General features: G+C 38.2%; 1 protein-coding gene across 6 annotated transcripts in view; it reads left to right on the top strand.

Annotated features, from left to right (window-relative positions):
- Positions 1–24,174, top strand: part of SUGCT (succinyl-CoA:glutarate-CoA transferase) — a 337,849-nt gene that overhangs the window by 204,304 nt on the left and 109,371 nt on the right. For 2 of the 6 annotated variants that reach the window (XR_008732070.1, XR_008732071.1), the window contains exon 13: positions 3,378–3,485. The exons of the other annotated variants lie outside the window; for them this stretch is intronic. The gene's annotated coding sequence lies outside the window, so the exon portion shown is untranslated. The remainder of the gene's footprint in view (positions 1–3,377; positions 3,486–24,174) is intronic. 6 annotated transcript variants of the gene reach the window in all.

Raw genomic sequence — 24,174 nt, 5'->3', positions numbered from 1 at the left:
GACTGCTCAGCTCTGCACTCTGACTGGTTGGCTGAGTCTTTCTAGAAACATCACAGCAGTGCTCACCTTGGTCGTGCAGGTGGAGGTTCCATGTCTTCATGGGTCTAAGTTTGTGCATGTGGGAGGAATCCTGATGGGTTGACATAAGGTGTTAATATATGAGAATGGGATATATAGTAAAGCAAGGACTGGAGGCAGGATGTGCCCTCGTAAGGGACAGTATTTTTAATTGCTGCTTCTTGTCCTGTCAAGTTTTCATTTTAAACTACAACTTTGTGGCCCCTTTGGCATATTGGTCTCAGCTTTTAATGAAAGGATGAATGCAGAACACAGCTGTAGACAAGTAGTAAAGCTTCTGCTCCTAAGGGTAGAGAAAGGAAAAAGAACACCTTTAGGTAATAGAAAACACGCGGTTTTGGAAAACCTAGGTAAAAAATGATGATAACCTTCACCTTGCCATCCTCTTACCCCTTGCTGAAAATGACTTTCTGTAGTAAAAGGGTAAGTTGCATAAACCCAACCAAAAATGAGTGTTTACATTTTTTTATAATGTAAAATTAATGAGCCATTCCCCCAATAGTACGAATAGTAAAAAACTTATTGCAGGTGTGCATTAGTAGATTATAAGCACAATTCACAGGTGGTTTAATACACAAGGCTGAAACACACCCAGGACATACGCTGAATCCTAGTGGGGCACACTCAATCATGGCTTATAGTATAAGATAGTATTTAACAGCGTTTCAGATTATATAGCACTTAGTTTAAAATAAGATGTGTAAGCTTGTTGTTCTAACAGAACATGTGTTTTAAAAGAAGAGCTGTGTATGAAAAAAATCCTTAAAATCCAGATAGCTGCGTCCCTTCTTCATGCTTTTAGCGTAACATATTACAGATAAAATGAAAGCACCATGCAGTAGACTGAAAACAATATGCCTGCTCCACAAAATAAATGTCTGTTTATTAGTCTGTCATCTTGCATATTTCAGTGCCCGTAAACCCACGGATAGCGAGAAGACGCCACTAAATTAAACCACAGATATTTATCCCCAAATTAAGGTCACTTTCACTTCTATGCTGTCTTCTTACTTATTTTAATTAGTGAGTACAAGCTCTGTTTTTCTTCATCTTTAGGCTTCTTTCAGGTTTGCTGTTATGCACCTTGTTATAAATTCCTTGGCTTCCAAGCAGAGTTTTATGAGTGTGGAGCATTGTATTTAAAAATAAAGATTCTGAACACCCATATGTTTTGAGGTACAATTTCTTTCCTCAGAGGGTATATAACACATAAAACAAAAAAGCCTATTTTATAATGGAAATCTGAAAACAATCAGTGAGCCTCTTGTTCAAAGTAACAACAGGTTTGCTTTAATTTTCAACAAATTCAATTTTCTTTAAAGTACTGTTTATATGCCCATGTTGAATTATAATAGTTAGTAGTAATTTATTGGGGATATTATTCCAGGAATTTTTGTATCTTCTACCTTTGACCCTAGGGATGCAATAGAGGGGGATGAAGAATGTATGGTCCAGTATGACACAATGTACAGTGCAAGAAAAGAAACATTACAGTAGAAAGTTTATCTAGAAAAGGCACATTGATTGCATTATTTTAACTTTAAAATAACTTATCACTTCCATACTGTTTATGCACTAAGAGACTACTAGCTATTATTAATTTTATTTCCCCCCCCCCCTTTTTTTTCTATTAAACCTTTTTTACAGCCACAGTATTTTCTTGCATGGTTCTAGGAGAGGGTCATTGTAACACAAACTGAGCAGTTTTGTCCCAGTTCGAAGCTAGCGGTAATAAATGGGAAGCTTCTGTTGTTGGCTTCAGTTGAAGGTGATAATATTGTCTCTCTGCTAGTTCCTCTGTATAAGCTAAAGACTTTGTGACAGGGTTTGGATTTTTCTTAATGTTTTTGAAATCTTGAACTTTTGAATCTATTTGAACCTTTTCAAGCAGAGCCTTGCTGTTGTTTTCTTGTAAACTTTCTACTTTAAGTCAAGTATTGCAAGACACACTTCATGTTTCCACAAAACCAGAATCTACCAATAGCAATTTCCAAGACAAATAGTGTGGAAATATTGTATTGAGCTGAAGGGGTTTTTTTGTTTTGTTTTTTAGTATTCGCCTCCTGTAGTATGAGGTCTGATGTAGAACTGCAGGGAAACTGATCCTTACAAAACTATCTGCATGCTTTATGTCTGGCGTCAGGACTTTGTCCTATGCCTTTGTAGTGAAGTCTCAAGAGGAAGTGGTTTAAATGAAGAAATAATGCACCTTCCTTCCCCAGCCTTCCTTGTGTGACTGGGAGTGAGGCTGTGTGATTCAACAAAGTTGAAATCTCATCCCTGTAGTTCATCTTGGCCGTTATGTAAGTGAGACTGACCAGGCAGACTGATTCTTGCTCTTGTTTGAGCGATTTCTCTTGCTCCTGAAGATGGATCACACTGATATTTGATGAACATTTTACCAGACACGAAACAGGGTTATTTGAGATCTGAGAAATATTTGAAACACATAGAAAATAACAAATTGAAAGATTTATAATAAAATACCCCTTAGCCTGATTCAAAGGAAAATACATAGTATTGCTGGCTGTCAGTCCCTCTCTTACCCAGCACTGTTGTAGCAAAGACCACGAGCCCTGGGAGAAGAGCTTCTATTTTCTGTGGCCTCACAAAAATTTGATGATTCAATTTCTCTTTCGTCTCTCCTCAGCTGGGAAACCTTTTGCCTAACCTTTATCTTTGTGCATGTCAGACTTGCATTTTCAGTTGCCAGAAACAGTAGTGCCAGGGTGGCTGCTTTAGCAGTTTCATTCCCGCTGGGCCACCCAAAAGAGCAGTTTCTGCTACCCCATACTGTGTGAGTTGGCTGTCAGCCTACAGTCAGGTGAAGTCTGCTTCTAGATGTGCTCCTCCTATGCCACTGCCATCTTTCCAGTAACACATCATCACTCCTGCACTGTTTTAGTGATACAGCATGTTTACAGATCGCTGGAGCAGCAGAGCCCTTTGACAATGTGTTATTGCAGCACATCATGGGAGACAGCTATTCTGAGTGTGTTTTACTGCAGGGGTGCTTTCATCTTAAGCAGTACAGCTGATCTCAGGACTGCCTTAGAAAACTGTTGAGACAGATAAAATGTTACCTTCAGAATGACCCATACATGACAGAAGCATGTATGTGCAATGTCCAAGTTGCAGAGGACTGAGCGGTGAGTATCTTTAATGGGATCTTCTTGTACAGCTCACTTATCTCCTCCAGGATCCCTGGGCAACAAGTATTTGCGTTCTTTCTCATTTTACAGTGTAACTGCAAAATCACTGTTTATTGAGAAGTATTCTTGTTTTGTTTTAATCATTAGGTGGCTTTTAAGATGTGGGCGGAAGCAGGCACGGAAACAAAGGGTGTTTGAGTTCTGAAGACGGGGAGCATGGTAGCAAAGAGCAGCGCTTTGGCACGGCGTGTGATGGTAGGGGCTAACGGTTCATGTAAGAGGATACAGACGGCACGACAGGCCCTTGGCACTGCAGGAGAGCACTTTATGTAGTGTGAGAGATAATCAGCATGTGGCTGGCATCACGGCTTAGTAACGCATACAATGAAATGGGGAACAATTGCATTCCCCTCTCTCTCTCGTGGAGGTTTCTGTGGGGAAATCCCTTCTTCTCACTCTGAAAAGGCATGTGATATTAGATATATTTACTGGGGGAAGACAGGGATCCAATTCCATTGTGCTAAGCTTTTTATTTGTCTTAATTTATTTTTCAAAAACATGCCCTTTGCTCGCTTCCTACTGTTGGGGGTACAGACTAAACAATTCAAAACTTTCCTAAGAAAAAGAGTAACTTTTTAATTGCTGCAGTGAGCAGTACTTTTTGGCAACACTATAATGCTACCAAGAGGCAATTTTAATAAAACAGTCCAGTGCTTCAGAAGCTGCTGAAGTACTAGCAATTTTAAGGATATAAGGGGATATATTTCTTTCTCCGCTTCTCTTTTTTAATCTTTAAAAGAAAACCACAGTGCCCCTTTGGTGCCTCTTAAGTGGGCACAGCTATTGATTTAAAAGAAAGACGAGCTGTTCTTTATGGTTAAGTGTTTCAGTCCAACACCCTCTTTTAAAAAACAAAGCACTTTAAGGTTTTGTTTAAGGTTGCTCTTTCCAATCCCAAGGGACTGGAAAAGGTTGGCTGTGGAAGGCCAATTTCCCCACACCAAAGTGTCTTTGGTAGGACTCCAGGAAGGCTTTGGGGCATCCTGATTTCTGTCCACTCCTTGGCTTATAGTATTTCCTCCTTGTCTAGTGAATAGATGAACTATTTTCGCTTGCTTATGAAGATACAGCCTGACATATGTTTTGCAATAGTTTTTATGCTGGTTTAAATTCAGGTGTGCCCGTGCCAAGGAAAGCAGAGCAAGTTACACCGCAATATCCATCATTCCTTTACCACACCAATCATCTGTCTTATTGGGTATCGTGTTGTGATGGAGTCTTATCATTCAGTGTGTCAGAACCTTTCAGATTAATTTGTACTATGTTTAATATTGTAGATTGCAGGGGTAAGGTAGAAACGGAATTTGTAATTATCTCTGACTGTGCGGTGGTTGTTTTTGGATTACCGTTTGGAGCATGTGATTTCTAGGCCTCGTTTCCAAAATCTGCAACCTGTACATATGCAGTTTTACACAGGCAGGTACCCAAACGTGCATTTCCAATTTACCAACTGATTATAAAGTTGAGAGATTCCTGCAATTACAACATTAATAATATTAGTTAAAATATATAAGTAAATATAAATATATAGTGCAGTACCTCAGTAACTGCAAGTACCTAATGCTGATCCTAGTGCAAGCAATTTATGAATGCCTGCTTGAAGAACAGTTTGCACTGTTCACTGTAAAAATGCATGTAAAAAAGTATTGCAGTCAAAAATTAAATCAATAAAGAATACTCATGTAAGTATATAGTACATAGGTGAAGTATAATACTAAGGTACATATGCACCTGAAACAAGTCTTGAAATACAGGATGAATTAAAAAAATGGCTAGCTGTGACACATGCAGTAGTCTTTCCAGAGAAGTTTTCAAAAGGTCGTGGTTAACAATTGAGATCTATAGCTCATTTTGCGTAGAATGCAACTTCTCTTCAAATCAAAGCAAAGATTTCTGTTTGCTTGAATGAAATGTCAGTTATACCCTAGGAATGAAATCCTTTCTTTTCCCTCTTCATTCAGTCCTGTCTTGGGCTTTTATACCCTCGAGTGTCCTCCAAAGTGAGTATGTATACATGCATGTAATTTTCACATGTGATAGACATGTTTATTTCAAAGCTCTTTATCAGAAAGTAGCTTCTGTTTGAGTAGGTCTTTTATCTTTTAAAGGCTAGTGAAAAAAGAAATTATTCTCCATGTCATATATGCAGTTGACAGTTCTAAAAAAAATTAACAGTTAAATTTTTCCCTGTTCATAACGAGGTCTGGTTTAGTTCTCAAAAACTGGCCTACAGCTGATGCCATTGCCTAGCGGATGATGTCATTTATAGTGGATGAACTATCCTGGTTTTAAATTCAGCTATGGTTCTTTTGTGAAGTACGCACTAGAGACAGAAAGACCAGGTAAAATATACATTATAACGTTATTACATTTCAGTTACTTATGGCAATAGCCTGTCTGTCTCTTTACCGAGAAGGGAAATTCGAAGTCTGGTATTAGGCTTCTATCAAAGGGCTGATTAGGAAGTGTTCTTTGGTGGTGGAGGAAAGTGGTCTGGGATGCCCTGGCTTTGCTAAGAGAGTTACAGAGTATAGGACTGTCAAAGCAACCTGGTGAAAATGTTTGGGCTAAAGGTTTGTTCTGAATTTTTTTGCAAGGTACAGAGGATTTGCTCCTTTTCCAGTCCAGAACCTTTTAGATTAATACATGTTCAGTATGGAATAGCAGTAGATAAGAATAGCTAGTTGATTCCTAGTTTTGGATAATGTAGCTCTGCCATCCCATCTACTTCACTTCCATCTTGTTTTTCCTCTCCTTGTTTGTTTTTCCCTTTTTAAAAATAGATATTTAGAACACATTTTTTTGACTGCATAGAGGTCTTGGTGGGAGTCAGCAAGTATTAGAAGAGTTACCATATTTCATTTTCAACCTCTGTTCTGGTTTAAATTAGTTTTCTCTTTCTAACTTCAGAAAAAAACATTTTCAATTGAATTTCAAAATTTATGTCATTCTAGTGGTGTAATGACTGTAGATTGAAATCACAATGAAGACAGGCAAAAAAGTACCATGTATGGAAAGAATTTTCCAGTTTATGAAGTAGATGAGTCTGTTCACATTTTGCTTGGACTTAAGTGTGACATTTGTTTTACCTTGAATAGTTAAAACAAACTAAGTTGCTTTGCAAATGTAGGAAACTGAGCACTCTGTAGGCCTGGGGTTATTCAAAGCAACTATCCAGGGTTATTTCTGAGTATAATGCTGCAGTTTTCTACCTAGAGCTAATATATCAGCTAAGCAATGGGCTGTTAATGATCTTGAAGTGAGGAGTAAGAGTAACCCTTTGTGCCTTTGCCTTTGCCCTTGCCTGCCTGCCTTTCTTTCCACAAACCTTGAGGTTTCAGGCAAAGGGTTGGGTTCCTTTTAACCCAATGAAAAATACCCACTAGATGTATAGCTCCAAGGACCCCAGTGCTGAATTAGAGATGAAAATATTCCAGGGTAAAGGAAAGACAGTGAAACTTTAAAGAATAGCAATCAAAACAGATATTTCTTAAAAAAACATAGTGCATGTTGTCTTCAAATTGGATGTGTTGTTGATAGGTACTTGAAATTTTTCCCAAGTGTTTAGTCATGTAGGGAATTGTAACTTCATCTGTACTACAAGCAGAACGTTTTTACATGAAAAGGTATCTGCTCATTTAGCTAGGTTCTGGCTTGTCCTAAATTTTATTTCCAACTTTATCAGTAGTATGGATCTTACTTGGAAATTAAAGAAATTACATTCAAGCAATTTCATTACATTTATTTTTTTTATGACGTACATTTACAGGTAAAAGGAGTAATATTTTGTTCTGTTGAGAACCTGTTAGAAAACAGGATCTAATGGTAAGCTGTGTTCTGCTCTTCTGTTGCTTCTTCACTTCTCAAGTCATGTACCTTCTGTCCTCATCTGCACTTGTGCAGCTCTACTCTTTATGGTGCACATAAATGAGAGCACTGGTTTTGTATTTGTCAGTTAATTAAAAATTCTGTTGATTGGATGCTTCAGAATACACCTTTTACAGCCTATTGTCAGAGTTGTTCTACAGTCGATTGTAAATGGAGCTGACCGAAAAATTAAGGAATGTGCTTCCAAGTGAAGTAGGTAAACCTAGGTATCAGTGTCCTGGATGGAGCCTGTGACAAAAATTTATGTGTAACAGGGTTGTCTATGATGTACAGTAAAAGCTAGTTTCTTACAAACCCATTTGCTGTCAGTTAGAAGGCATGATCGGCATTAACCAAAAATGTAGGTCTTCTGAGTTAGAATTAGCAGCTCTTTGACTAATGAAGAGCCAAATTTCTCAGTGGATAGGAATTTCTAGTTATTGCTTTTTCATTTTCAAGTGAAGGAGAAAATGCTAGTGCCAGTAGGATGAAAGGATGTCTTGGTGTTGCATCTCAGGTTGTGGAGTCTGGGTTTTTTTGATCTAAGAAGTATGAGATTTAAGAGGTTTTGAACCTTTTTGAGTCCTTCAACATTGCGTAGTAATTGAATGTTTGTAAGGGGCTTTCTGGTTTTAATCATGTGCAATTTTTGTCTCTTTGTCTCTCGAATCTGCATGTTATTTTGTAGGAAACTCCTAAAATGCCATTGGCAGATAAACATTGTGTAAATAATGTTTTTTGGTTTTCTTATATCAAAAATTATCTTATTATAAAAAAATACATAAGTATTTTTTTGTTTTCTTCTCTCTTATGATAATGATTAACGTTTTAGGTTTGTAGAAACATGTTCAGCCATCAGCTTTGGACAGAAAAAGCAGAGTATGTTCGCTTTGCTGAGGCAGTTTGGTTTATGCCTCTGTTCGTTGCGAATATTGGAACTGACCAAAGGCTATTAAAACACTTTTCATCTAAGTTGAGTTCATCATTTATGCAAACACTTGACCAACCTGATGAATATTTATAATAAGCACTTAAAAACTTGAAGTATGTTTTTTAAAATTGTTTTTATTTTCCTGTCAAATATAATTATGATTTAGGCAGAGTGAGTAACTCCAAAGACATGTTTACAGTATAAAAGACAATCTGGGGCTTCTTTCCTTTATTGTACGAACACCAAAACACAGCGCAAATCTTTATGCTGTCCATGTTTACATGACTTCCTGGGTTTTCCTCCTTTACTGTAGCTGTAGCACTGAAACAATTGCCATTTTTTTTCTTAAAGTAGAATAAACTGTTATTTCAGCTTCATTAGAATATTTTTTTTTTTGGTGACTCCAAGAAATGTGAAATATGAGCACAGGCATTAAGGAGGATCTTATGGCTGTGTAGCAAAACACTTTGGATGTGGAAGGCACTCTTCCTTCTTAAGTGGTGTTCAGGCACATGATTATGTGTGATCAAATTTTACTTGTCCTTCCACAGCCAGTGCAAGTTCTGTGGAAGCCACCAGATACAACTAAAATGATAAATAATAGTAATAAAAAAGGCAGTAATAATATGGAGTCCACATAGTAGTGGTAATATGGAGTCCACATAGTAGTGGACAAGATTTATGCATCTGTATTGTGCTCCCCGCCCCCCCCCCCCCCCCCGCCCCCCCCGGGTTTCCCTAAAAACACTGAGTTACATCAGTAAGTGCCTCAGAGCTCCATTGTATGAAAGAAGACATTTCTGACCGAGTTGACACTTATAATGTTTAGATATTTCTTGGGGAAAAAACCAACATAGCAGTCACAGAAAAAGGAAATTGTGCTTTATCCATACAAATATATCCTGAAGACTGCTTTGTGGGTCTACATTACCAGTACTTATACTGCTGTGTTAATTATACTTTTTCCTGAATGATTATTACTCCTCTTTCCCCCTTCTACATTTAAAATGCAAGGTCAGAGACCAGGTTACACAAGCTAGGTTTGGATTTTTTGAATCTTTGATAGCAGCATTATCAAGCTTTTGAAATTTGGATGCTAGTTGGGTGGAAGTAGGTAGATATGAAAACTCTGCCAGCAATTACAGTGATTTCTGTGGCAGGAATCCCACACCTGCAGAATTCCAAGAGCCCTGGCTATTCATTGCCCTTTGAACCTTTGCTTTTGCTTTTTCCTCTAACTGTTGTAGTTCAATTGAATGTACAGCCACAGCCTGTGGAAACAGACAGATGCTGCATGTATGACAGTATGCTGCCAGAAATGGAAAAAACACAAGAAAGGGCAGCCTTGGATGTTGCATCCAGCTGCCTGCTGTGATTTTTCCACTGAAGCACTAGGGGGATTAACCAAATGCACTGCCAGTTTTACATGATCTGTGACAGCTTTAAAATGGAGGTTTTTGCATTCTTCTGTCTAGTGTCCTTTCCCTACTCTCTCCCTTCCCCCTTTTTGGCAACCATTTCTACTGCTGAGAATGAAAATGCTCAGCTAACTTCAGGTTTGTTGTTACTCTCAGGTGAAGTGAAAGCTAGGAGGGAAAGGATCTCTTAAATGAATAACGTTGACTTCATTTGGCCCTGTAGTACTTGTATTCATGGGAGACTCTACAAAATTATTTTGCTAGCAGGGGTGTTATAACAGTGCGCATTAAGATAGTAAACTGATAAAATCAGAGGGATCAAGCCTCTAGCACTGCTGTGGGTACGAGTGGATGAGGACATACCTGTGCAGTGTACTTCTGAAGTAATTTCCTTGTTCCATGTGCCAGTACAGAGGGTGGGTGGGATCTGTGCCTACTTTCTCTTTCTTTGGATTTCTGGGGTTGGGAATCCACTAGTAGGTGGGCCTTGATTTTCTGAGAACAAATTATTGTGAGCAGCATTGACGCAGCTGTGTGGCAAGGGGGAAGCCTTTTACTCACCTTTTTGCAGTTGTCCAGTGACAGCTTAGAAACGTAGCTGTAAGAGAGCGTCGCTGGATAACGGAGCCTGAAGAAGTAAATGTCTTTTCGTGCGTGACTCGGTGAGAATTATGCTCTTCATGTTGGGGAACTGACATAACATCGTGCAATATCTGTATCTGCTATAAAGTCACTAGCCCATCTCAAATATCAGTATTAGATTTGCTGTTTGTCCTTAAAGACAATTCTGTAATTCCCGGTGTGCCTGCAGAAATTATTCAGTGAGTGATGAAGAACCTCAAACAATCTGTATATTGTTACCAGACGCTGAACAGAAAAAAGAGTCTGTTTTTAAATTAGTCAGGTTTTTTTTGATTCATTTACAATATTCTGGGGGGAGCTGTGGTGGTGAAGAGGAATAGATAGAGAAAAAGTGACCAAATCTGAAGTTAAAAGTTTAAAAAATTAAAAAATAGTCTGAGAATTCATATACAAGTTAAGTATGCACCACGGAATTGGGCTGGTTTTCCATGCAGAGGTCTTCCTCACGCAATTGCTCTTTTGAGAGCCTCCTTGGGACTGATCAGGTACTGAAGCACAATACAAGAGAGCAAGCATCTGTCTAATACTTATATTAGTAGGTCATTGAAGTGAGTGGGTTCTGTGTATTAGTGAAGTTAATTGTATCCATCACTGCTTGTAGGATGAAATCCTGTATGTGCTTTCCAAATGTGAATGCATTTGTCTGAGAAACAGAGGTTAGAAGCATGCAAGTTGCAGTGAGCGAGGACTGGCGATTTGAAACTTAGATTATTGTACTCAATGTGTAATCTGCTTTTCACTTGAACAGCTTAAGGTTTTTTGCCTGATTCTGATCAGTATCCATCAGAGAACACAAAGAACAAGTGTCCTTTTGAAAATCTTATCAAATTGTTGCTAGAATATAAGAATATAACCAAATCTAAAAGGCTCATTTAGGTTAATATTCCATTTTCATGAATGATCAGTGGGAGATCGTTTAGGCAGCAAGTGGCAGGTATATAGAAAATAATCCTTCCCCTGTTACATCATAGTATCTCCTGGTAATAAAACCTCCTGGAGGCATGGTTATGCTTCGAGAGGTTTTATGTGGGGGGATTGGAAGGGCACCACTATGAGTTAAGAAGTGTTCCCTGCAGGTTTATAATAAAATCTTTTACTGGTGATTGTCACCGCAGAAATAGCAGCAGTCTTGGAGCCTTGGGGAAGGCATGCTTGGTTCTAGCTTTGGGAAATCAGGCCGTTTTATGAAAGCCACAGAGATTTGGAAGTACTGACCTGGTGACCATTGCTGGTAATCTCCTATTAGCCCTTCTGCATAATGGAGGCATTTGTTTCACAGTCTAATGGATGAAGGACAGGTTTTCGGGTAGTTTTGAAGGCTGGATACTCTTCCTTTTGGCTGACAGTGATTCCTCCAGATCATACTTGAATTTTATGGGCAAGAGAGAGTAGTAAGTAAAGCTGTCATTACTGATATTCTGGGGTGAATAGAAGTTTTCAGATTTTAGGGCTGTCAGGCTTAATACTGTAATGAGAACCACCTTGAAACAAAGGGGGTTGAGAATAAAATCTGTCTGTCCTGTGCTTTGTTTTGCCAGCCTAACAATATTTGGGTTTTGTATTTTTCATTTCTATTTTTGAACAGTTTAATTCCTGTGAATATAAGAGGGAAGGACAGATTGTTACACCTGTGGAATATCTGGAAAACAGTTCACTTCAGGACAGTTTTGCAATTCTGTCATTTGAAAATACTGCCATTGAGTGAAAAATAAGGAACATTTGGGGAGCCTCTAACTAAAAGTCAGAAACATGTCACTGTCCTGAAAAAGAAGTGTACGTGTATACCCTTAGGAATCGAGAACTGTTTGGCTTGGGCTTTTCCAGATATTAAGAGGCTGGCTGCAAATGTAGGAGGAGAGGAAGAAGTATGCAAAAGGCACAAGGGGATATAAGAAAGGAATCATCAGTTGCAGACCAGATAGTTTGTCAGCCTGAGAAGAGCCTTGAGGAAGCGTCTTTCAGTCAGATGATAGGATGAAAAATTTTGGGGTCTGTGAATAAAGAAAGGATTTCTCTGATCTGATCTGTCCAGAGTTCAGGGAAATAGGATGTATGGGTTCTGAAATAACAAAAAATGTATCTGTATGTGGCTATTCATTACTCTGCTTAACTAAAGCAAAAATCTGAGTTTAGGGATAGCTTTTTGATCAATAATTACATATATAATAAAAATGAAAGTTATCTGCTAGTGATAAAAAAATTATTATCAAGAAAGAACTGTATCACTTCTTGTGCTTAGTCATTTGTTCCCCTTAATATATTTGCAGCAGGAACAAGACGGAAATTTATGCTTTGCGTACAGACAATAAACAACTCAAGTGTCAGAGTGGATCAGAAAATTGGGAATTCTTTATATTTCAGCTTTTTTTGAACTACAAGCTGTCAACCGTTGCTAAACCAAGCACAGCAGATATGTAAGTAATCTCATGTGTTGCAGTAAGGTCTATGTACTACATACTGTGGAGGTGGAAAAGATGCAAGTGTCGACGTGCTGTCTAGCCTGTGTTTCCTCTGAGAGGTGCATCCCTGCCACAGCAGAGCAGCAAGGACTTTCTTTGCTTTTAGTTTCAAACTACTTAGAGCCATGGAGAATCCTATGTGCATCTGTCAGGCTAGCTGTTAGGGTGAGTGGAGCACTGTTGATCCTTAAAATGGTGGTGGCAGCAGTACTTGGAGTTCTGCAGAGCCATTTAGGAAAGATGGAGCAAAAGAGTAAAGCGCAGGATAAATAAGACTCAAAGGTATGTCAAATTTTAGAGTGTGTACCTGTCCTTTAAACAAGCAAAAAACAGAACAGCTATTTGGAATAACCATGTAACAGCCCCTCAGCAGCTTCTATTATTTCTACGTGATCACGATTACAAGGCCTCTGTGAGGTAAATGTTGACTTATTCTGCTTAAAACATGTAATTTTGACTTTTTTCTTTTTTCCCAACTTTGTATCCATTCTGTCCTTTTACTTAGTTAAAACTGTAATCAGTAAGAATTAAGTCAAGGTCTTTTCCATGATGCGTTTGCTGTGTGTGTCTGTGCCGTTCTATCATGTTGTGGGTTGGGAATCTGTGAGGCCAGTCCTGTCAATACTGAAAAATATGTCCAGCTTGCTTGAGCATTTCTTTGCAAACCAGATGAGAGGAAACCATTGCTTTTAGATCTGAATTTTTTGAGTCCTGTGCTTAGTGATACAAGTTATGTTGTTGGTCAGTGAACACAGCACCTTTTTGTGACCAGAAGGAAAGGGAAATTGTCAGGGCTTTCTGCGTGCAGCCTTGTATCTTAACTTGTGGAGCAATGATTATGGTGCTTACTAGATACTTAACTTATAAGGAGTTGGTTTCATTTAATCACTGGTATCAACAAAAGGAATTCCTGAACTGGAAAAGTACATCTGAACTAAGGTTCTCCTTTATTACATCTCCTCCTGCCTGGTTTGTATCTACTGTGTCCTTCAATCCCCTTTTCTCTTTCTCTCGCTTCATAAAAATGTCCAAATACCCTTTAAGTTCATCTATGTAATTTACTTTGATGATTTCACTTGGCAGCTCCCTCCATGTGCTTAGTACTCTTTGACTGATATATTGTATTGGAGTTTAAACTAAATTTCTTTTTTATTCCTGTAGTGCTTTATTTATTTATTTAAATTCCCACCTGTCCCAGTCAAGTTATTCCTTTTTACCGTAACAAGCTTTTAAGGAATTTTAAATAAGATTGTCACTGTTTTAACTTGAGCCATGTCCCCTGATACTTACTTTTGGTTTCCATGTGTCAATTCCCTCGATTTGGAATTTTGCTTTATTTTGTATCACTTCTGAAGAACAAATTCTGACCATCCCTGGTAGGAGTGCAATGGACTCATCCCTTGTCAGCCTTGTCCTGTTGCTGACAGAGGTCAGAATCTGGCCAAAATCCCATATGAACAGAAGTAGGAAGAAATTGTAATAGAATCACCTTCAGCATTCAGATCATGTGCCTGTTGCCACTGTTTTTTCTTCCTTTTCTCCTCTGTGGATACATACAGACTCATTTAGTTTGCATACTTTCCTTTAATAGGATCTGCTTTATTTCACACATACTTGCAAGTAAATCTTTATTGTAGATTTTGGTGTTCTTTCCAAATATGGGTGTTGTTGCTTTTCTTAAAATCCTCCCCAGCTGTAGCTTTTCCTCTTGCTCCTGATGGGTTATCTACACCTGGCTGATGTGGAAGCCCTCACTCAGTTCCATCCCACTTTATCCTTCTTTTTTTTTTATTTATTTTTCTATTTTTCTCCTTTAATTGTTGTGGTGTTACCTCCAGAGGATAACTACGTGATAGCTGCCTGGTCTCATGATCCAGCTGTGAAGTGGGGTCCTCAATAATACTTGCCACTAGGGTTTCTAAAAGTGATGTGCTAGTGAAGTCTTTGCCAGAACCTTTTATGAAGATACTACTTAATATTTTGCACATCCTTGACCTTAGATATAGTACTTTAGGTAGCATAACAGCTCCTTCCCTAGCAGTATTTGACAAGGAGTAGATGCCACAGCCATATTCTGTGCTGCTGAAGATGGGTGCAACCATGGGGGCCCAGCATTTCACAAAAGGCTTAGAAAAGTGTATGTAAAAGATTGTAAAATACTCCTTATCTCCATGTTTCAAATTATTTCATTATATTTTGAGAGTGCATCTCAGAATCTAGTTTGCCTCACTTTCATTCTACCCATAGCTGACTGAAATGTTTTGAGACTGTTTACGAAATGGACTAAGAGCTGAAATACATATTCCATTTGCAAATTAAAGTAATAATATTATGAAATTTAAGATGGTAAACGGTAGTATCTGAGGAGCATATATAGTTGACATAAACGTGTGTGTATATATATGTAGTCCTACTTTCTTTTACTTGTACATAAGTCAAGCCTAACATAATTGAGCTCTAACTAGTCACTTAGAATTGTTAATATGTATGTAAACATAACTTCCTATTGTGGTTAGCCTCCTTTTCTTCTGGAGTCATCATTTATTGAATACATTTGCTACTTTTTCTGTGTTTTTCCCTTCTGCTAACACTCTGCGTTCCATTCCTACATCTGTGTGGTTTGGGGGTTTTTTGTTTGGTTGGTTGTGGGTGTGTGTGTTGGTTGTTTTTTTTTTTTTTTGGGGGGTGGGGAGGGAGTTGTTTTGGGATTTTGTTGTTGTTAAAAAAATGTATGTCCTCACAATTTCTTTGGTGCTGCAACACTAGTATTCTTATTAAGTGTCTTTAAAAGAAAGGAAGAACTAGAGTGGTTTTTTTTACTTTCATTCCCATCTCCGGGCTACACAGAAGACATGTATATTTTGACTTACCACAGTCAAAACCATATAGTTTTACGGTGACAGACCTGTGATCACTGGTTTGTGATCTAGATCAATTCTAGAAAGGTAGGATGCATGCTCTTAGACAATTGTTGTGCACTTGTGCAACAGAGTCCACCTGTGGCAGGGCAAACACTGCCACTGGTCTCATGAGACCAGTGGCAGTGTTATTTTTTTCCTGTTACAAACACTGGATGCCAGAGCGAGGACAGTAAGTGTTCTCCATTATAGTCACATCTTATGCTTTTCCTTTATGTTGCTGCACAAGTAAGTCTGACTTGGGTCAGAGCTTGCATATAAGGTACACTTAGATACTACTAGAAACTAATACTAGAATTATATGAGCAGTTTAATTCAGTTTTGTATTAATGCTTCTGCATACACTAATGGTCGTTACTGAACTGAAGAAGCCTTTCATTTTTTTTTAAAGGTAGAAAGCCCTAAATCTTGCTGCACAGTTGTAGTTACTAAGGAGTTTCTAATGCTTTTCAAAAATACGTAGACTTTCTGTGTTAACGGGGTATTAAGTAGTTGATAGATTCTAACTTTTCTTTGCCACTGTAATTGGGTATTTCCAGGATATCGGCGCTCTCAGTAGAAAGTCCGGAAAAGTCATGTATGGTATTCCCTTTTGTCTGCCTGTAGGCTTTGGCTCTACTAGAGCAGGGATTATTATTATTTTTTTTTTACTTGTGCATAGCCAAGTATAATGATACTGTAGGCATAATACGGACATCGGAGCATTGCACAAATATATCTGCTGCAAATTGTATTAGGACATTCAGCTGTACACCTTCAGTTTCTGATGCTGTACAAAGGTAATTGTGCAAGGTAATTTCCTTGTGCACACCTTTTCTTACTGCCTGTTAGTGAACAAAGCAACTGTGTTTTCTTCCTGTTCTCTTTGAATTATGTAGTGAAAATATATGACTTGTAATCTATACTTCTACAAGTTCTCTAACTTGTCTAAACGTCTCCTGTTATAGAAAGTTAATAAGGTAGAAAATTATGTAGCTAAATTAGTTATTCTGAAAAAGGTTTTTCAGGAAAAGACTCAAAAATTACTTATTTTGGCTTTTGTTATTGAATTATGATCTTGGATATTTTGCTATTTACTATTGGATATTTTACTATTCTACTTCAAGGAAATGTGGTACATGTATAATAATTTATTTCCCTCTCTTTTATAGAAATACTTGAATGAGTTCAAATCCCACATCAGTTCATTTTTACTCTGGAAAAATCACTGAAGTAAAGTTAGTTATCAAATGTTAAATTCTTCAGAAAATATTTAGAAGAAACTAACTCTCTTTTAGGAGACTATTAAGTTGATTTTGATATAGGAATTGTGAATCAAATAGTTTATCTCCCTTTGTTCTATGTTTTGCATGTCTCTGAATCCTTAGTCTACTCAGCCTTCTAAAAATCTGAGAAAAAGCTGGATTCCTTGTTTTTAGATGGAGAAATCAGTCACAGAGGAGGTTAAATCCAGATCCACAGTGCTGGCTAGGAACATGTTTGCTTTGGAAGAAAGTAGAAAGCGGTTCCTGAACAGTTAGTAAATTTCGGTGGAAACAACCAATCTGGAGCAGTCGGTGACAGACCAGAGCCATATATTCACATCTCCTAGCTTTCAGACTTCAGCCAGTGTACTCTTGAGCCCACATCCCATCTGCTAGCTGGTAGAACTTTGTCTGGTTTAGCCTGAATTTCCTGCAGCATTGGGACCCAGTCTGCTGCCCAGCTGAGGCTGTTGGTCAGGAGCGAAGTGGTTGCCACTTAGCAGTCCTTGTGCTGAAGTCATCACAGCAGTCCAAAGGAAAGACAAGCAAGGTAGATAGTAATTCCTCCTAACTGGAGTATTATGAGACAAAAAAAACCCCAAACCAACAAACAACCCAAACCCAACACCCCCCCTACCAAGAAAAAAAAAAAAACCCAACAAAATAAGTTGTTAAAGAATGGGGCTTTTTAATAGAAATAAATTATAGTGAATGCTAAAACCACTATGCTTTCGGCAAAAAATGTCACTGTAGTCTTATCATCTGCTGTATCTTTGAGTTAGTTTCCAAACTCTAAATCCATTCATGTAAGCACTGAATTCTTTTGGTACTGCATTTGTACATACTGTTTTCTAGGAGGAATTTTCTTGCTAGCATTGGAATTTTTTTGGATTATGACCTTTGTTAAAAATTATTTTGATGTATGTTGTGGTGGTTTTTACGGGTCAATAACAACTTAAACATACAGGAATAGGGAATGAATGTGCCCAAAGATGCCACAGAGAAAGGCTCTTATATGAACTCTTACTATTTTGCTGAGTGTCATTTAGCATTTTCAAAATTGATTTCATACCGTACATTTTTATTGGAATGGAAAAACAAAACCAAATGTCTTTATTGCTCAATGTCAGTTCTAGTGACATGAGTCACAATAATTCTATCTGGCGGTTCCTTATCCTGCAGGCATCTGACAAGTCCATAATTTTCCTAAACTTTCACAACATTTGCATTTCCCATTATGGTAGTTTTCACAGAATTCAAGTAACGGATTTAACACTTGTTTTCTTGTGTTTTTCTTCTTGGCCAGTGTGAGGCCGTACTCAGTTGTACTAATTCTGTAAAGAAATACCAAATAAAGGCTTAATTTTTGTGTGCTATAGGTACACCAAGTGCCTCGCTTTCTGGTATTACCAAAATAACCATTAATATTCAACTATGAAAAATTATTAGCAGCTTTTATTATGCTTGTTTTTATCATGTGTGTAAGATGCCCTTTTACACATATTTGTTAATTGTTAGAATCTGGTGAGGTTTATGTCATGTTTGCTGCCTTTCCAAGCAGAAAAGATGACATTGGTGCCAATACATTTACACAACTTAAACATCATGTGTGTTTACACAGCCAATGCCCATGTAGTCTGTGTTAACTTCCTTTCATGTGAAAGAGGAAAAAAATAATTTTAAAATCATCTCTTTTTGCACCTGAAGGAAAGAGAGCAACTAGAATTCTTTTGCTTTCAGCATGAAATAGTTTTGTGTGCTGATAAACTGTTACGGTTGTCTTGAATCATTAGGAGGATCAGTTCTGCATGCTGGATGTTTCACCTATAAATGTTATTTGCTTCTTGCTTCCTAGGTGTTATATAGATACCAGTACAACATTTGATAATTTTAAAAAATCCAAAACCTGCTGGTAACTGGAATAGGTGGAGAAATTAGTCACTATTTTGGGATTCACGCTTTGTTCTTACAATTCCAGTAATACTTTCAGGAAAGGTCTCTTTTCTGTTTTCAATAAAATTCTGAAAGAATTGAAAAACAGGTGATACATAGATATTTTATGAGACTGTTTACCTTTTAGCTATGTGAACTTTTTAATAGTTATGAATACATGAATAGCTATATTCACTTTTTTGCCTTCCATCCTTCTTTTACTCCTCATATCCTCTTCCACATCTAGACTTGCTTTCTTGAGTAGCAATAGCCTGACTGAGGGTGTATCTGCACTGCTGTTGTGATGCAGTGCAGCGATAGCTAAACTTGCTTTAGATACCAGGAGAAAGAGCAGCATGTCTTCAATAGCGTGATAACCAGTATAGCTAACTTCTATATTAGAAATATCAGCACATGGTTAAGGTCATTATAATTTGTGGGAATCTTTCACCTGCTTTCAGTAGTCTTAATTCAGATCTTATTCTCTTTTTACCCTAATCCTAACCCTTTCCCAAACCCTGTTTTTTCTGTAATCGTCCAAGATTGTTTAAGATGCAGCGCACAGCAACTGAATCAAAATTTCTGAGTAGTGACCGTCTAAACCACTGTTTTGTTGCCCATTGCAGGTTCTGTGGCAAGAGATTATTTCCCTGTAGTACGGTATAACACCAATCCGTTTAACAGTACTCAGAAATAACAAGCATTTTTGCACATGAGCAAGGCAATAAGCTATGCTGAACTGTAGAAGTGAATGAAAACATTTATATGTTGCTTCTATGTTCTGTGTAAACTGTATTTCATTTTGAAAGAGACTGGAAATGGCAACATTGCAACAATTTTAAACTATGTACATCTTCCATCAGTTCAATGAACTTTCACTGTTGCCGACGGGAGGTAGAATTATTAAGGTGGGAAAAGACCTTCAAAACCATCAAGATTACTTTTAAGATCATCAAGATGCATATGTTGTTCAAGAAAAACACAGTATCTACTTCTCAGTGACCAAAAGTGATTGCAATTAGCACATTTTTCACGTGCATCTCATTGTGTGATTCGTTTCAAGGTAACCACCTGCCATATTTTGGTTTAAAAATCTATTTGGTTTAAGATAGACAAAGAGTTTATGACTGGAGGCTTGTGCCTGTAAAACTGTCCGGTAACAAATGGCTTCCTCACTTAGACTGCAAAGCGGGGCCTCAGTACTGCAAACTCTAGAGAGCACTATGCCGAGTGGAATCAGAATTTTCATTGTAAAAGTCTCTAATTAAGTTTCTATAGGTAGAACACATCTTAGTTGAGATACTGTTTTCCAGTTGAAAAGCTTAGGTTTGACTGGCCTCTTGACTTTCTCAAGAGGAATGTCATTTAGGTTCTAGACATATGCAAAGGCCTTTTATGCACCATTCCAGTCAAAAATTTCCACAACTGAAGGTGATATTTATCTTCTCAACAATAACTAGGAGGTATGCATCTCCTGCCTTGTGACCAGAGCCATGCTGGTATTCATTTATTTCTCAAACTTTTCTACTCTGAAGAGCAGCAGTCCTCACTGACAAAAGAACCATGAAATTCCTCTTTGTTACCCTTAGACCCCAAACCGCTTCCCTCCACTGCCGGCGTAGAGGGGTGCAAAGGCACTAGCATTGCCTTCCCTCTTTGGCCGTTAGGTTTGCTGAGTTTTATTTCTGCATATCTGCGACCTGTACTTGATTTGCTTTATGAAGTGCTGTGAGATGCCATTTTGAGTTTTCAAGTGTGAAACACGCAGTATTCTGAAGCTGGAAGTGTTTCCCTTCAATATGCTTTTCACTGTTTTCAGGTACTGTGTTTTTAAACTTGAGCTCGTAGGCCTTCTTTCAGCACCATATGAAAATGTTTGCCTCAATACAAGTGTCAGAAGTACTTGCACTGAAATTTCAGAAAGTACCAGTTGCTGTCATGTACAATGAGAAGTAAAATGCAGAGCCCTTGCAGTGTCTCCCGGCAGAGGCCAGTCTGGGTAACAAACGCCCAAAGCCCATTCAGGTCTGATGGTTAACACAAAATGATGACTTGTGAGGTGCAGCACAGTGCTGGATTTTTGGGCTTGGGCCAATTCCTGAAAACTCCCAAGGGAGGCTCTGCAATGCATTTGCCTTCAACAGCAGCAAGTAGTCTTATTAGGCGGAATGTAACAGGTCTGTGGTAGAGTCATGTCTGCTCGTCTTGGCATCCAGTCTAACGTGAAATCCAGGGCAAGAGGGAGTGGGTTCAGGGCAGGTCCCTATGCAGCAGAGCTAGAGCTCATGGGCTGAGGTGAACATGTCCTGATGCTCTGTAGAAGCACCGGAGAGTTGTCGTACTGACTTCCCTTGTGCTATGGTTTGGGGGAAATACTGCAGAAATTTGGAGAAATACATCCATTTGGACTATGTATGAGCCAGATTGAAGTTGGCAGGTTTGGATTGGAACACAAATGATCGTACTCCTCCAGGAGCCAACTTTGAATGCAGTTTAGTAACGTTTGTCTGGAGCCCCATACCTAGCAGACCCTTTCAGAGTCCAGGTTTCTTGCATCCAGGCTTGGATAAAGTAACCATCCTAATGTGAAAGGTGCGCAACCAGAAATGTTGGTAGAACATGTGCATTCACAAGCAATAACATTCAATAGATACACAGACTAGTCAATGAGTATATTTTTAATTGAGAATGCCATCTTCACTCAAATGCTACTGTTATGATAATGGGACTTACTAACATAATTCTGATATATATGAATTTTAGGATTTTTTTCCTAGCAGCTTCCTTCATTTCACATATGCTATGAGGTCATAGAAAGACTCAGTTGAAATGAATATACACAATGGGATAGAGCTAAGGTTGCTGTGGGAATGTCAACTCTGAATTTCCTGCTTTTGCTGTCATCAGACTGTGGAATTAAATGTTTCATTAATGATAGGTTTTTAAAGTTTCTTAATTTAATTAAGAATAATTTGTTAAACTTAACCCTTTAAACACAGGTGCCCCTGTAACAGTAAACTTTTGCACATGTGCAGTCTAAAATGTTTTCTCTCCAACTATTCATAATAACGTCATACTGAGCTCTCAGTGAACCTGGACCTAAGAAATCGGTTGTTAATTTTGCTGGAGAAAATAAATGGTCAGTAGTAACAGAATTAATGAATGCTTATTATTCATATATATTTACAATTTACAATTACAGGGTGAAAATGTTTATGAGTTGTTGTGGAAAACTCTCTCTTTTCTGTGTATTAAGGGTACAGTTATCAGATTTCTTTGCTTGAAATAAAGTAGAAAAAATGTCCAGCAGCAACCATATCAATTTCTTTGGATGTTGTCATTTTTCTGTTTGTAGAGTGCCTAGCTGTACAGCAGTGTTCTGATATGACTGATAATGTAGGTAATATGAATATTTATAAGCCCGTGGACAGCATTTCAATTTAGCATTGACACAGTTTCTGTTAAATTCTGTGGGTCTTTCTCATAGTCCTAGTGAAATGTATTTATTGGTGAGGTTTAGGACAAGAGATGTGTATCACATTCCAGCAGAATGAAGAGGGAGCAACAGTTTTCATGTAGAAAATACACTTCACTGCAAATTTTCAGTTAAAAAAACCCAAAATCAAAACCACCCTAAACCCAAACAAAAGCCGGTATGTTTTATTTAACACAGACTGCATTATTTGTCCTGTGTTCTGTTGTGCTCGTATCTCTAGGTATTGGGTGTAGAATTTGTGCTGCTCCAAATAGAAAGAATGAAATCTGGCATCAGGAAAAATTAGTCAGGAGAGACTGACTTTGGTGGGACTAGGATTTCACTCAGAACAGTTATTCTGAAATCCAGGCTGTGTGATTTCACGTCATTTGATATTACAGATGAGCACACAGGTTTTGTCCCACAATAAGTGAAATAAGAATAAGTATTGTTTCAATGGGCTTTTTTTTAAAATTTCTTGATTGCATTTAGACCTTCCTTTCCAATATATTGAACTTGACTTGAGTAAGCAGGTTAGCTATATCTGGTATAACCCCTTTTTGTAAAAAAGTGTATCCAGTGCTGATAGAAAGATAATCTTGTGTTCAAATCAGTTTTACAGTGCCTTTTTTTGAGAGCAATCGATCTACTCTCATTCGGTTGTACTTATGACTGAGAGGGAAACAAGTCCCAGCATAGGCTGAGGTTCTGTCAGAGTATGCAGTTACAGAAACTTTCCTTGAAACTGTTTCCATGTTCACATCTTTCCATTACGTAGAAAATGTGTAGCGACCCCATGGAGACCTGCTTGAGATCACATAATAGCTGAATTTTTAACTTCCCAGCTAACCGGGGAATGCATTTGATTTTTTTAATGGCAGTTAATAGCATTCATTTCAGCCTTTAAGTTTGGGAGATGGTGCGTTCTTCTTACCTTGAGATAAGAGCTGAGCTGGTCTCATTTACATAGAGGTACGCTGGAAGGAAATTCTGGTTTTAATTCAGGAATGAATGTTAGCTCTGGTTTTGTAAACACCTGTTGAAAACATTGAGTGTTTCATACTTTGGTTTTTTGTTTTGGTGTGTGTGTTTTGTTTTTTTTTTAAATTGATTTCCATCTCAGACTCTTTTGGGTGTGCACATATGTGCCTTCCAGATCCTTCTCTTTGCAGGATAGTAGATTGCTAAAGGCTGAGTGCCAGTTTCTCTGAAATTCATGCTACGTGCATTTTGTGTGACATGGAGCCTTGTTGGCAACTGGCAAACCCAGGTGTGCTCAGAAACGTGTTTTCAAACACAGTTTGCTTTCCCTGCTCAGTGGAAAGGGGATAAAAAAAGTTCTGCATTGCACATGTCTGTGGTCATGACCTCTGCCTGTGGAGGAGGTGAGAAGCAGAACCCCAGGTTAAGCAGTATCTGTCGTTTCAGCTCATCTCCAAACAGCAGGACAAAAATTTAAGAGGAAAGAAGTGTTTTCTTTACCTGGATGCCTGTTTATCTCCTTTGTAACATTTCTGAAAATACTGGTCATTTGTGGGTTGGTTACTTAAGGTGAATGTACCGGGTACATACAAAACAGTTGCCACTGGGCTATTAGAGCAGACTGAGACCTGAGGCAGAACCTCACCAGCCAAGAAGGATGTCAGCAGAGTAGTGGGAAACATTTTGTATCCCTGTTGTGGTGGGAAGTGTCCTACTTCTTGCTGCTTCTCTGTATTTAAACTCTGGTTATGCTCTGTCAGCCATGTCAACCATGTGAGCTTAATTAAGAGCAGTTTGGTAGTTCCTTAGTGTGAATGGACTCTTAAATACAAGGGCCTGAATATTTTGCTGATAAATTTGCCCTAAAGGAGCATAGCCGTTATAGCAGCAGCCTGCCTGTTACTAAATAACAAGAACAAAACCGTGCTAATGAATTCGCTTAGCAAATAGTAAAGAGAACATCTTCATCATACCTGAAACAATGGTGGCAGCTGTGGAAGCCCGGCAGGGTTAGTG

This window comes from Falco cherrug, chromosome 4, assembly GCF_023634085.1.
Source record: "Falco cherrug isolate bFalChe1 chromosome 4, bFalChe1.pri, whole genome shotgun sequence".
Taxonomy (NCBI): domain Eukaryota; kingdom Metazoa; phylum Chordata; class Aves; order Falconiformes; family Falconidae; genus Falco; species Falco cherrug.
This window is presented reverse-complemented; position numbering and strand designations above follow the sequence as displayed.